The sequence below is a fragment of the Schistocerca piceifrons genome, chromosome 5, assembly GCF_021461385.2.
Source record: "Schistocerca piceifrons isolate TAMUIC-IGC-003096 chromosome 5, iqSchPice1.1, whole genome shotgun sequence".
Taxonomy (NCBI): domain Eukaryota; kingdom Metazoa; phylum Arthropoda; class Insecta; order Orthoptera; family Acrididae; genus Schistocerca; species Schistocerca piceifrons.
Genome location: NC_060142.1, coordinates 126330570 through 126343553, shown reverse-complemented (window position 1 = coordinate 126343553; position 12984 = coordinate 126330570).

The following is a 12984-nucleotide window of genomic DNA, read 5'->3' as shown; positions in this document are numbered from 1 at the left end:
TTTTTCTCATCTGCCGGCCTGCTAAGCCTAATGCATCTGAGGATTATCTTTCAGGTTTTACTCCCTCAGCCTTTGAAGATTCCTCTTCACCACAAGGCAGTAGTTACACTCCTCATTTGCCCTTAGGAGGGAAAGGGTGCCTCCTCCACCAGCTGCACCATACCAAAGATGATCTTGTCCGCCGTAACTGCCCTTAACGACTTCGCCACATCCCTGGCAAGGGTTGATAATGGTAAGGAAAAAGGAGAGGGTTTAGGATAGCATAGGATAGGAGACAGCCTAATGATAGGTTGTTGTGGGATACACCTCATCTGGCTCTTCCCCTTTGGCCTGTCCGGCATGGGTGACCCTGCTGGTAACTATGCTACTGCCGGCATAGCACTCCAGATCCAGAATACACAAACCTAGCCACCCACATGGATAGTGCTACATTAGGGAAGTGTGCCCTGAGGAGGATTCATAATCTGTACTGGAGCTAATCCTGTTGACATATGTGGTACTTCATTTAGGATTACCTGAAATTCTGGAAGGAGTTGTGCCCATGTAATATATTTCATAGAACAGTAATTCCTTTATAATGCATTCACATAGATTAGTTTGTGGATAATATATCCTTTATTATCATCCACTGAGATTGCTCTTCCTGAGGTAGTTCTTTACATCTATTATAACTGAAATAATGATCTACCTTCACCTCTTGTTTTAGTCTTAAAGCTTAATGCCTTACGTCATTGTTGATATAACTGAAACTCAAAAAAATTATTGCAAAAATCATTCCTGGACCCTCAGTTCATTTTTCTTTACTAATACCTAGAGGTAACTGTGATAATGCATTAGGCACTACATTCTGTGCTCCCTTTACATAATTGATTTCTATATTGTATTTCTGTAAGAGTACATCCCAATGCTTGAGTCATTGATGTGCTTGTAATAATTGACTCCATCAAAAATGACTTGCTTGATGGCCAGTATGGATAATAAACTGTGAACCATGTATTAGTATTTGGAATTTTCAGATACACCATACAGTCATGAAGAACCCTTTCTCTGTGACCATGAAATGCTTTTGTACTTCTGCTAGTGATTGCTATTGTCCCATGTTCCCCCACTTAATTGTGAGAGTCTTTTTGTTGTTCCAAACAACGACTCAGCATCTCTAGAATATGGTGAGTGGCAACTTTGCTTCTCATAATATTGTTACATCCCATCCTGGATTTCCCATTGTTTGATACATAATAAGTTGTATGAATCACTCTTATTAAATTCAGAGCAATGACAAGATTTGTATAATATCCTATCTAAATATAAAGAAGTATTTTCTGGCAAACCGCAAATCATTATGGACTATATATGTAAATTTAGGGTAAAGGGTCCAAACCCATTCTTTTGTAAAATTTACCCAATGCGTGTATGTTTAAGAACAGCAATCCTTGCAAAAATTAACAAGATGGTGGACAACCAAGTTATTAAGTGATCCCTGAGTGTATATAACAATCCACTACTTGTTGTGAAAAAAGTTACAAGAGAGACATACTTGGTGTTGGATGTTTACACATAAAATGAACATATTGAAACAGAAAGGGGCAGGCCCATTTGTGGATTGTAGATTGTATTTTATTGGTCCTGTTGTCTACATAGCAGCTTATGCATAAGACATTGGACAAGTCAAGTTATAAATATACAGTCTGAAAGTAATTTCAAGGCATACATATTTAAGCTTACAATAATAAACTTTACACATAAGTATTTATATAACACATTTCATAAATTTAAATATTCTTCAATGGAGTAAAAGCAGTGATGCTGTAAATATGACTTCAGAGATTTTCCAAATGTATTGACCTCAGTGATAGCTTTTATGTTTTCAGGAAGTTTGTTATAAAGCTTAACTCCCATGTGAAAAGTACCTTTTTGGCACAGTGCTGTGCTGATTTGAGTCATACGTAAGTTTCTGTTTTGTCTGGTAAAGTGCTCATGTATTTCACAGTTTTTTTGTAGTCTCTGGTCCTTGCCTATTACGAGGGCCGTTCAGAAAGTAACCTCTGGTTGATTTAAAAAAATACACCAAGTTAAATAAAAATATTTTAATATATACATCTTACAACTACATCTTTGCACTATTTTTCTACATAGTCTCCATAGCGATTGAGGCACTTATCGTATCTCTTCACAAGCTTTGAAATTCCTTGTGCATAAAAATCACCCTCTTGTGCCTGTAGCCAGCCTGTGACCGCATCTTTGAGCTCTTCGTCGTCATCAAACCGCTGTGACCCGAGCCATTTCTTCAAATGCATGAAGAGGTGATAATCACTTGGCGCCCGGTCTGGGCTGTAAGGTGGATGGTTGATAACGTCCCACTTGAAGGACTCAAGAAGGGCCGTTGTTCTGCGAGCAGAGTGAGGACGGGCGTTATCGTGCAAAAAAACGATACCGGAAGTCAGCATACCACGGCATTTGTTCTGTATAGCCCGTCGTAACTTTTTTATTGTTTCACAGTACACGTCTTGATTAATGGTCGTACCACGTTCCATGAATTCAACCATCAACACCCCTTTGGCATCCCAAAACACCGTTGCCATCAGTTTTCTGGCAGAAAAATCTTGCGAGGCTTTTCTTGGTTTGGTAGGCGAATTTGAATGTGCCCACATCTTTGATTGTTCTTTTGCCTCAGGGTTCACGTACTTAATCCAGGTTTCGTCACCGGTCACGATTATGTTTAACAATGGTTCTCCCTCGTCCTCATAACGTGACAGAAAGTCTAATGCAGAGGCCATTCTTTGAGTTTTGTGGTGGTCGGTAAGAATTTTGGGCACCCATCGTGCACAGAACTTACGGTAACCCAATCTTGTTGTCACTATCTCGTACAAGAGAGTCTTAGAAATCTGTGGAAAACCAGTAGACAACTCCAACATTGAGAAACGTCGATTTTCACGAACTTTAGCATCAACTGTCTGAACGAGTTCGTCAGTCACCAGTGATGGTCTACCACTCCTCTCTTCATCATGAACGTTTTCTCGTCCACTTTTAAATAAACGTACCCATTCACGGACAACTCCTTCACTCATAACTCTTGGTCCGTACACGGCACAAAGCTCACAATGAATAGCTGCTGCAGAATATCCTTTGGCTGTAAAAAACCTTATGACAGCACGCACTTCACATTTGGCGGGGTTTTCTATTGCAGCACACATTTCAAACTGCCACAAAAACTAAACTAGCGCAGGTACGATGTTCACTCGACCACGGCTTGATGCCGGCTGACCTGTTGAGTGCGTGAACGCACAGATGGTGTCGCTACTCCCCCCACAACCCGCACTGTGACCAATCGGAGGTTACTTTCTGAACCGCCCTCGTACATTTAATTTAAAGAACAAAAGGGTTTCCATAATGTATACACATGGTAATGGGGGAATACCAGATTTCTTAAACAGGGGTTTACAAGAGTCTCTAGGCTTGCACCTAAACAAGATTCTAATGGCCCTTTTTTGTAGTTTAAAAGTGCTATTAGCTATTTAAGAGTTTCCCCAGAAGGTGACCCCATATCTAAGACGAGAATGAAAGTACGCATGATATGCATTCAATACTGTTTTCTCAATACAGCATGATTTTAATGAACAAAGAAGATAACATGCTTTGCTCAGTTCTGCATTGAGGTATTCAATATGCTTATTCCATCTGATGTTACTCTGCAGCCAAAGTCCTAAGAATTTGGTTTCAGTACTGTTACCAACTGGTTCGTCATTGATAGAGACTGATGGGATAAACATGTCCTTGTCAGGAACATTGTGGAATTTTAGAGCAACGGTTTTCTTACTGTTTATTACAAGCTGATTACTCTGTGCCCAGCTGCTAAGTTGTTTCGTGACCGTGTTTACTGTCTGCTGTAACTGTTCATCGTCGTCTCCTTTTAGTAGAATCGTGGTGTCATCAGCAAATATGATTGATTTGTGTGCATCAATATTTAAGCTTAGATCATTTATGTACAGAAGAAACAGAAGGGGTCCCAATACGGATCCTTGGGGTACACCACATTTTATTTGTTTATAGTCAGATAAGTGATTTGATACAGTTTTTAGTTCAATATTTGTGCTTGACGCATACTGCCTGCATACTATTTGTCAGGAAGAACCTGATCCACTTTTTGGACAGACCTCGAATACCATATCTTTCTAGCTTTGATAGCAGAATTTTATGGTCCACCATGTCAAAAGCTTTTGACAAGTCAATAAAGACTCCTATTGTTTCCTGTTTTTTGTCCATCAGGTTTAGGATGGAATTGATGCACTCATAGACAGCAGTTGTCGTTGACCTCTTATTTCTGAATCCATGTTGCTCATTACATAGGATGCTGTTTTTATTTATAAATTTCATAAGTTTCTCATACATAACTTTTTCCAGTACTTTAGAGATGCAGGAGGAAATTGTGATGAGTCTGTAGTTATTTACATTGTCTTTATCCCCTTTTTTATATAAAGGAATAACTTTTGATGTTTTTAACACATCAGGGAAAGTGCCTGCCTGAAGTGAGCAGTCGCATAAATGTGTGAGTACGTCAATTAAGTTTGATGCGCTCTTCTTTAACATTGTTGCAGGTATACCATCAATACCTGCTGATTTGGAATTTTTTAGTCCTTTTATTGCTTTAGCTACTTCATCTTGTGAAACAGAACTGATGTACATTGATCCTCTACAAGCACTTATTTTATATTCATTTGCCTGGATGCTCTTAAAGTTTGATTGTAACATATTTTCAGCAACACCTGTGAAAAAGTTGTTAAATGTGTTGGCTACTTCTAAGGGGTTTGTTACTTTTTTATTTTTATGTGATAGTGTTATATTTTTCCAAGGTTGTCTGTATTCTCCACATTCTTTTTTTATAACACTCCACATAGCCTTTGATTTATTAGCTGAATTATAAATGATTTCATCACTATGCATTATTTTTGCTGCTTTTATTACTTTTCTTAATATTTTGGAGTATTTTTTATAGTATGCACATACTACAGGTGAGGAATTTTTTGAGTTACGTATTTCATGAAGTAGTCTTTTCTTCTGGCATGAAACCCTTATTCCCTTTGTGATCCAGCTGTTTGTTCTAGAGTTTCCCTGTATGGTTAATGTTTACAGTGGGAATGCAACTTCAAAGAAATGGGTTAATGTATCAGTGAAAGTGTTGAATTTTTCATTTATATCGTTCATTTTGTACACTCCTAGCCATTTTTCTTTCTGTAATAAGTTGTTGAAGTAGTTCACAATTTGCTGATTATAGCTTCGATACGCTGTTCTAAAAGACATGTTGTAAATAATACTGCCTTGTACTTTTATGCTTAATATTTGAGCAAGATGATCACTAAAACCTGCATTGAAAATTTTTAGTGAGGTGTTGTGTAAACTCTTCTTTACTAGAAACTGATCAAGAGCTGTTTGACAAGTTTCTGATACTTGGGTAGCTGCTTTTACTTCAGCCTTTAAATTGTAGGACGTTGCAAGGTTCAAAATGGTCTCCCTATTTCCACTATTCGTGAGGAAGTCAATATTGAAGTCACCACAGATTATCAATTCACAATCCATTTTATTTACTTTATTTAGCAATGACTCCATTTTGTTTAAGAAAAGTTCAAAATTCCCGGACGGTGATCGGTAAACTGTAGCAATAATCAGGTTGAACTGAGTAATTTTTATAGCTGCAATTTCATAATCCTTTTTGACATTTGCCCTAGTTAAGTCAGGTAGTGTAATAAAATCTACATTATCCTTTGTGTAAATAGCTACCCCACCCTGCTTGCTGTTTTTCCTGCAGTAGTAAGCAGCCAAGACAAATTTGTTTATTTTCATATTCTGGATTAATTCTGGGTTAAGCCAGTGCTCAGAAATGCATAACACTGAGATATCATTAAGTTCATGTGTTAATAGAACGTTAATTTCATGGATCTTATTGCGCAGGAATTGCACATTATGGTGATAAATTTTTAGTTCGGGCGTATTCACGATTTGGTAATTGGGAATCATATTTACAGCATCACATACCTCTAGTTTAAATTAGGAATGTCAGCAGTGTTGTATTTTCGTTCTTCTTTCTTCTTTATTTTGTTTTCCTCGCTGTTGAAAGGATGTTCAGGAAGCTGATAAATTGTTCTATCCCTTACAAGTCTTTCTTTGATTATTTCACTGACACGATCACAAACAAATCTTTTCCTTTCGTAGTTCAAATGCATTCCATGCTTCATGTGCAGATTGCCATGCAGCTTGCTTATATCCAGTCCATCGCACTTAGTGTATTGAGAACACAGTTTCCTTATTTTAATGTTTGTTTTCCGAATTTCTTTGTTTACACACGAACTATAAATCAGATCATGCCTATGAGGAAGTGTGGCAACTACTGTGTTTCTACATTTATTAGCTTGTAAAAAATTCTGTAGCATTTTCACGCAAACCTCTGCTTCATTTTTTGCCACATCGTTTGAACCCATTATACAGATGATAAAGTCATTTTCTTGCATTAATTTCGTCTGAGAGTTAATGTCTACAACATTTTTACATCCCGCTCCCAGTTTCACTACACTAGTCACTGCTATGTCACGATTTTTCTCACGGAGCATGCTGGATAGATTTCTGCCATGACTGTCTGTTAGTAATAGTACACTACTCTTTTTCCCTGATGATCTGTGTTTGTTGTTGACATTATTTGAAAAAAACGCTATTCATTTTCAGTTCACTGACTTTTTCAAGTTCACGATCATTTGGAGAGTTGTTATCACAGTCACTTGTTTGCAAAACATGATATTTGTTTTTCTCCAAAAATGTGACAGTTTTAGCAGACTTTGTTGTTCTTTTTGTAGTTGGAACACTATTTTTGTATGGCACTTTTACCCACTCGGACGATATATTACTTTTATCTTGCATCACTTCACTTAGTGTTGGCTTCGATCGCAGATCCCGATTTTCTTTCTTGAGTGAGTCAATATCACTTCTTAAGGAACCGACTATGAATTGTAAGCTAGCAATTCGTTCTTTTAGCGTTGTTATTTCAGTGTTACAATTCTTACAAACTCCCTTTTTAACAGCATAACTATAACTATTTCTCAAGTTAGATTCACATACTTCTACACTCGCAGCCATCTTGCTCTGATCAAGCCATTGTGTTGAAGAATTACTAGCCAGATTTGAAGGGGGCCAAATACTTCAGCTTAATGGATCTGAGACTGGTTACTGCCAAGACAAGTTACACAAAGACTCCAAAAAAGATACTGTGTTTCTATTTGATGCGCAATCTTACTAATTTTGAGTGTTGCCTTCTAGGTTAAACATTTCTGTGTCAGTTTTTATATGAGCACTCAATGAAGCATTAGGTAATGATCTGTTACAAGAACTGATTATCTATTTAGATGATATTCTTGTAGTATCAAAAGCTTGTGAAGAACATTGTTAGGTATAAAAACAGACCCAGTGAGGATAAGAGTTATCAAGGAGTGTCCAGAACCTCAGAATGTAAAACACTTGAGTTTAGTTTTAGGATTAGCGGGATTCTACTGTTGGAATGTTCAAGAACAAACCTTGTATGATCCATGGTTTCTAAATCTTTTAAAACAACAGTCTGTGTGGGCATTGGATGATGATACAGGTGAAATATTTTCAAATACTAAGCAGGCACTAGTAGATGCACCCATTTTAAAGCATCCTGTAATGAACGAGCCATGTTCCTTTTCAATTTACTGGTGTTATGTTGTCTTCCCTATTCACTACTGCTTTAGACATGAATGTTACTGATTTGAGAACTCTCAAATGCGCTTCTAGTTTTACTTAGCCTATGTATTTGGCAAAGATTTGTATTCTGTTTGCTAAGAAATTTGTTTGGGAATCATTTATTGTCTCAGTTATTATTTCCTCCATTATATTCTTGCATACGTTCATTTATTTCTGTACCAAAAATATCAAATCCCTCAACATAATATGGTAATCTTCATATCTATATTTTAACTAAGTCTGATTCTATCAGATTATCTAAATACATAAAATTCTGTGTACTCTTATAACTTCTACAAGACTGCTGAAATAAAACCCAACTGCTTATTAGCTATTAAAGACTTTGAATGAAAACTTTGAAGCTCCTGCTCCAAACCTGAAACAAGTAACTTAACATTAGCTGTACCGACTATTACAATTTCTAAATTTTCAGGCAGAGAGTAGCCTTTAGGTACACCAAATGTTGATTCAGGAATGTGCAATACAGATGCAGGAGCCACAGCAAGCCTGAGTACTCATACACAGCCTCCAGTCGTGAGGAAAAAACACAAGGCAAAAGATTCTTATGAAGAATGTCTCTTGCAAATATTGGAAAGAAAAACCGATGAAGTTGTCAATGAAGAGACACATTTTATGTGGTTTTTGTCATTTCCGTTGAAAAGTAAAAGAAAAAATGAACTTCCTGCAAGCTGTTGCTGATGCTGAGCATTTCATAAATGTATTTAGCTTATGGCTAGTAAAAGCCTTTCATTACTTGTAATATCATCATGAACAGCATTCTGATAAGTAATATGATGTGAAATAATTACAAGTAATACATCAAACCTGTTGATAAACATTCTGGTGTACTCCCAAAATTCTGAAGGGTGATGTCAATCATTCTTCATACAACATACTGACTGTGTTTTTACTTGCCTCACACTTACTACTGGATGTACCCAATACTTTGGCAATTATTTCATGTCTCCACTTTATAAGAAAAGAACAAAAACTTGCAACCATTTGGAAGTCCATGCTCTTGTCAACTGTTTACCATTTACTTCTTTGGTGTGACGTCATCAGCGAGTGACTGCATGTGAGATCGCTCTCTAAGTTTTTATATATTTTTAGGTTTCATATACATATTTTAACGGTTTTTGTGATAATATTTACTATATAAGTGACTTTTAGTGGTTTCTTCATTCACCTCTGCCTTTCTTGTGTTGTGACCTGATATTTGTGAGTGTTTCATGTCGAGCAACTTAACCTCTTACCTGTGTTTACATTCTGTGCTGACCAGTTGCAGCTGTAGCGGCGCATCAAAAGCTAAGTACTAAATAATTGTTTGTGTATAGTGGTTTATTTAGGAACTTTAGTAGTCTTCAACTGGTGTTCTTGGTGTTTTCTGGTGAAATAATTTCAGAAGAACTTTTTGGGAACTGTTTTCAGTTTTGTTACTGTGTCATTAGACGTTAGATTTTCTTTCTGTGTTAGTCTTTTGTTATATTCTCATATGTTGTTGATTAATACTGTTAATAATAGTAGTTACTTTCCTTGTAGAGTAAGTTTGTGATTATTGTAGTCAGTTTTTTAACATCTTCTTCTTGTCATAGCGGAACTTAGATAAAGTAGTTTTCTTGTTTCAACAACTGTAAAATTTTACCATGAGTGAGAAGTGTGGGCTTTGCCGTAGGTTCGTGAGTAGGGGATTGTGGTGTGAGACTTATTCGAAGTATTTTCACTGGGGGGAATGCAGTGCGGAAGCCAGTGGGCATTCTGGTTAGATCCTCTCCTGGAACTGCAGGTTATGTAGCAAGAGTAAGTTGATAGAGGAGCAGGAGTGTAAGATCTGTGCCCTGCAGGTGCAGTTAAAAAATGCACAGGAGGAGCTAGATAGGATGAGCAGGGAGAAGGGGGTTGGGGAATGGGAACTGGCTGTTGGCAAGAGATCTGCTAGGAGAAGGAGATTTTCAGACAGTTTTACTATTGGTGTTTGCAATAGATATGACCAACTGTCAGAGTCTAGTGGAGAGGAATCTCTAGTAGCTGTAGATGTAGGAAGTATGCAGCAGTCCTCAGCAGTTACGGTGGCTAGGACAGTTGCAAAGTTGAAGAGAAAGATGAAGGTACTGCTGTTAGGTAGTTCTCATGGCAGAGGTGTAGGCCAGCAGTTGCAGGAAGTGTTGGGGAGTGAGTACCAGGTCACCAGCATTGTGAAGCCTAATGCAGGATTGGCTCAGGTGACTGTTAACATAGGGGGGCTATGTAGGGGTTTCACTAAAGAGGATCAGGTAGTGATTCTGGGTGGGGCTGGTAATAGTATTGATAGGGATGGGGAGTATGACATAGATGGTGACCTGGAAAAGATAGCCACTCAGACTGGCAACACGAATGTGCATTTCATGGAACTGTTTCAGCATCACGATCGGCCTCATCTTAATACAGCCGTCAGGCATAATAACATGAGACTTGGAGGTGCGCTGATGACAGAAAGCATGGGTCACATTTTAGTGGTGTCGGTGGAGTCTATCAGCAGGACGGGTTTCACTAGACATGGCCTGCACCTCAACAGGTATGGGAAGGGGAGGTTGGCAAAGCTTATAGGTGACAGCATAGGTGGCAGTGGTGGGATCACTCACAGGAAAATTCCTGCAGTAGTGGGTGTTAAAGCTGCACCTTTTTTAGATTGAAGTCTGCTGATAGGTATGCCTGCTTAAGGAAAGTCTCTCTAACAAAGGAATCGCTTTTGACAAAGCTTAGGTATCCGAGTAAGGAGGGAATTAGTATATTTCATCAAAATATACAAGGTATTAGAGATAAAGTTAGTTAACTGCTTATAGATGTTGACTCTGAAATTATTGGTATATCTGAAAACTTCTTAAATAAGGAGATAATTCAGAGGCTTCCTTTACCAGGATACAGGTTGGCTGGCAGCTTTTCTAGGAGCTCTTTGCAGTGTGGGGGAGTAGCCGTGTATGTGAAAAACGGCATCCCAGTTGAGTCAATTGATGTTTCAATGTACTACACTGAAAAGGTGTTTGAATGTTGTGCAGGTGTGGTTAAATTTAGTGGAGCTTAACTTTTACCTGTTGTTATTTATAGATGCCCAGACTCTGATTTCACAACATTTTTGCTAAAGCTAGAGGAGGTTCTTAGTTCACTTTATAGGAAATACAAAAATTTAGTTATATGTGGTGACTTCAATATAAATTGTATAAGTGATTGTGCAAGGGAAAGGATGCTGGTATACCTCCTTAATTCATATAATCTTATGCAAACCATATTCTTTCCAACGAGAGTGCAAGGGAACAGTAGAACAACCATAGACAACATTTTTGTTCATTCCTCATTACTATAAAGGCATTCTGTTAGCAAAAAGGTGAATGGCCTTCAGATCATGATGCACAAATTTTAACCCTAAAAGATTTTTGTGCTGCGATACATGTTAAATATAGTTATCAACTGTTTAGGAAAGCTGATCCAGTTGCTGTAGAGACCTTTGCAAACCTTATCAAGGAACAAGAGTGGCAAGATGTTTATAGTGCTGATACAGTAGACGATAAATATAATGCTTTTCTCAAGAATTTTTTCATGCTCTTTGAAAGTTGCTTTCCGTTAGAACGTTCAAAACAGGGTACTAGCACAAACAGGCAGCCTGGTTGGCTGACTAGAGGGATAAGAATATCTTGTAGAACAAAGTGGCAGTTATATCAAAACGTTAGAAACAGTTAAAATCTAAATGCAGCAGCCCATTACAAACATTATTGTAAGGAGCTTAAAAATGTTATTAGGAAGGCAAAAAGTATGTGGTATGCAGATAGAATAGCTAAGTCTCAGAATAAAATTAAAACCGTATGGTCAGTAATAAAGGAAGTGGCCGGTCTGCAGAGACACGTCGAGGATATAGAATCAGTGTGTAGTGGGAATGTCCGTGTTACTGATAAGTCGCATATATGTACAGTAGTTAATAATCACTTTCTGAATATAGCAGGTGAACTAAATAGAAAGTCACAACAGGGAATCACATAGCGCTCTTAGAAAAAAGTGTTCTGAGACTGTTACCTGAAATGCTCCTCCATGATATTGACAAGAGGGAGATTGAGTTAATAATTAAATCACTAAAGACCAAGAACTCTCATGAATATGATGGGGTATCTAGCAGAATACTGAAGTATTGTTCTATGTATGTTAGCCCAGTACTTAGCAATATCTGTAACTTTTCCTTTAGGAGTGGTCAGTTTCCTGACTGATTAAAGTACTCGGTAGTGAAGCCACTTTATAAAAAGGGAGACAGGGACAATGTTGACAATTTTAGACCTATTTCTATGCCATCGGTGTTTCCTAAAGTTATCGAGATGGTTGTATATACAAGGTTACTGGAGCATTTAAATTCACATAATTTGCTGTCGAATGTACAGTTTGGTTTTAGAAATGGTTTAACAACTGAAAATGCTATATTCTCTTTTCTCGGTGAGGTTTTGGACAGATTAAATAAAAGGTTGAGAACACTAGGTGTTTTCTTTGATTTACCGAAGGCTTTTGACTGTGTTGACCACAAAATATTACTGCAGAAGTTGGACCATTATGGAGTAAGGGGAGTAGCTTACAATTGGTTCGCCTCTTACTTTAAGAACAGAAAGCAGAAGGTAATTCTTCGCAATATTGAGAGTGGTAGTGATGTTCAGTCCCAATGGGGCACTGTTAAGTGGGGGTGTTCCCCAAGGGTCAGTACTGGGGCCACTGCTGTTTCTTATTTATATAAATAATATACATTCTAGTATTACAGGTGATTAAAAAATATTTCTGTTTGCTGATGACACCAGCTTGGTAGTGAAGGATCTTGTGTGTAATACTGAAACAGTATCAAGTAATGTAGTTCATGAAATAAGTTCATTGCGTGTGGAAAATAATTTGATGCTAAATCACAGTAAGACTCAGTTTTTACAGTTTCTAACTCACAATTCAACAAGAACCGATATTTTGATCAGACAGAATGGGCATATTATAAGCGAGACGGAACAGTTCAAGTTCCTAGGTGTTCAGATAGATAGTAAGCTGTCGTGGAAAGCCCATGTTCAGGATCTTGTTCAGAAACTAAATGCTGCTTTATTTACCATTAGAGCTGTATCTGAAATAAGTGACAGTTCAACACGAAAAGTAGTCTACTTTGCATATTTTCATACGCTTATGTTGTATGTTATTATTTTTGGGGTAATTCTTCTGATTCAAAAAGGGTATTTTTTGCTCAAAAACGGGCTGTTC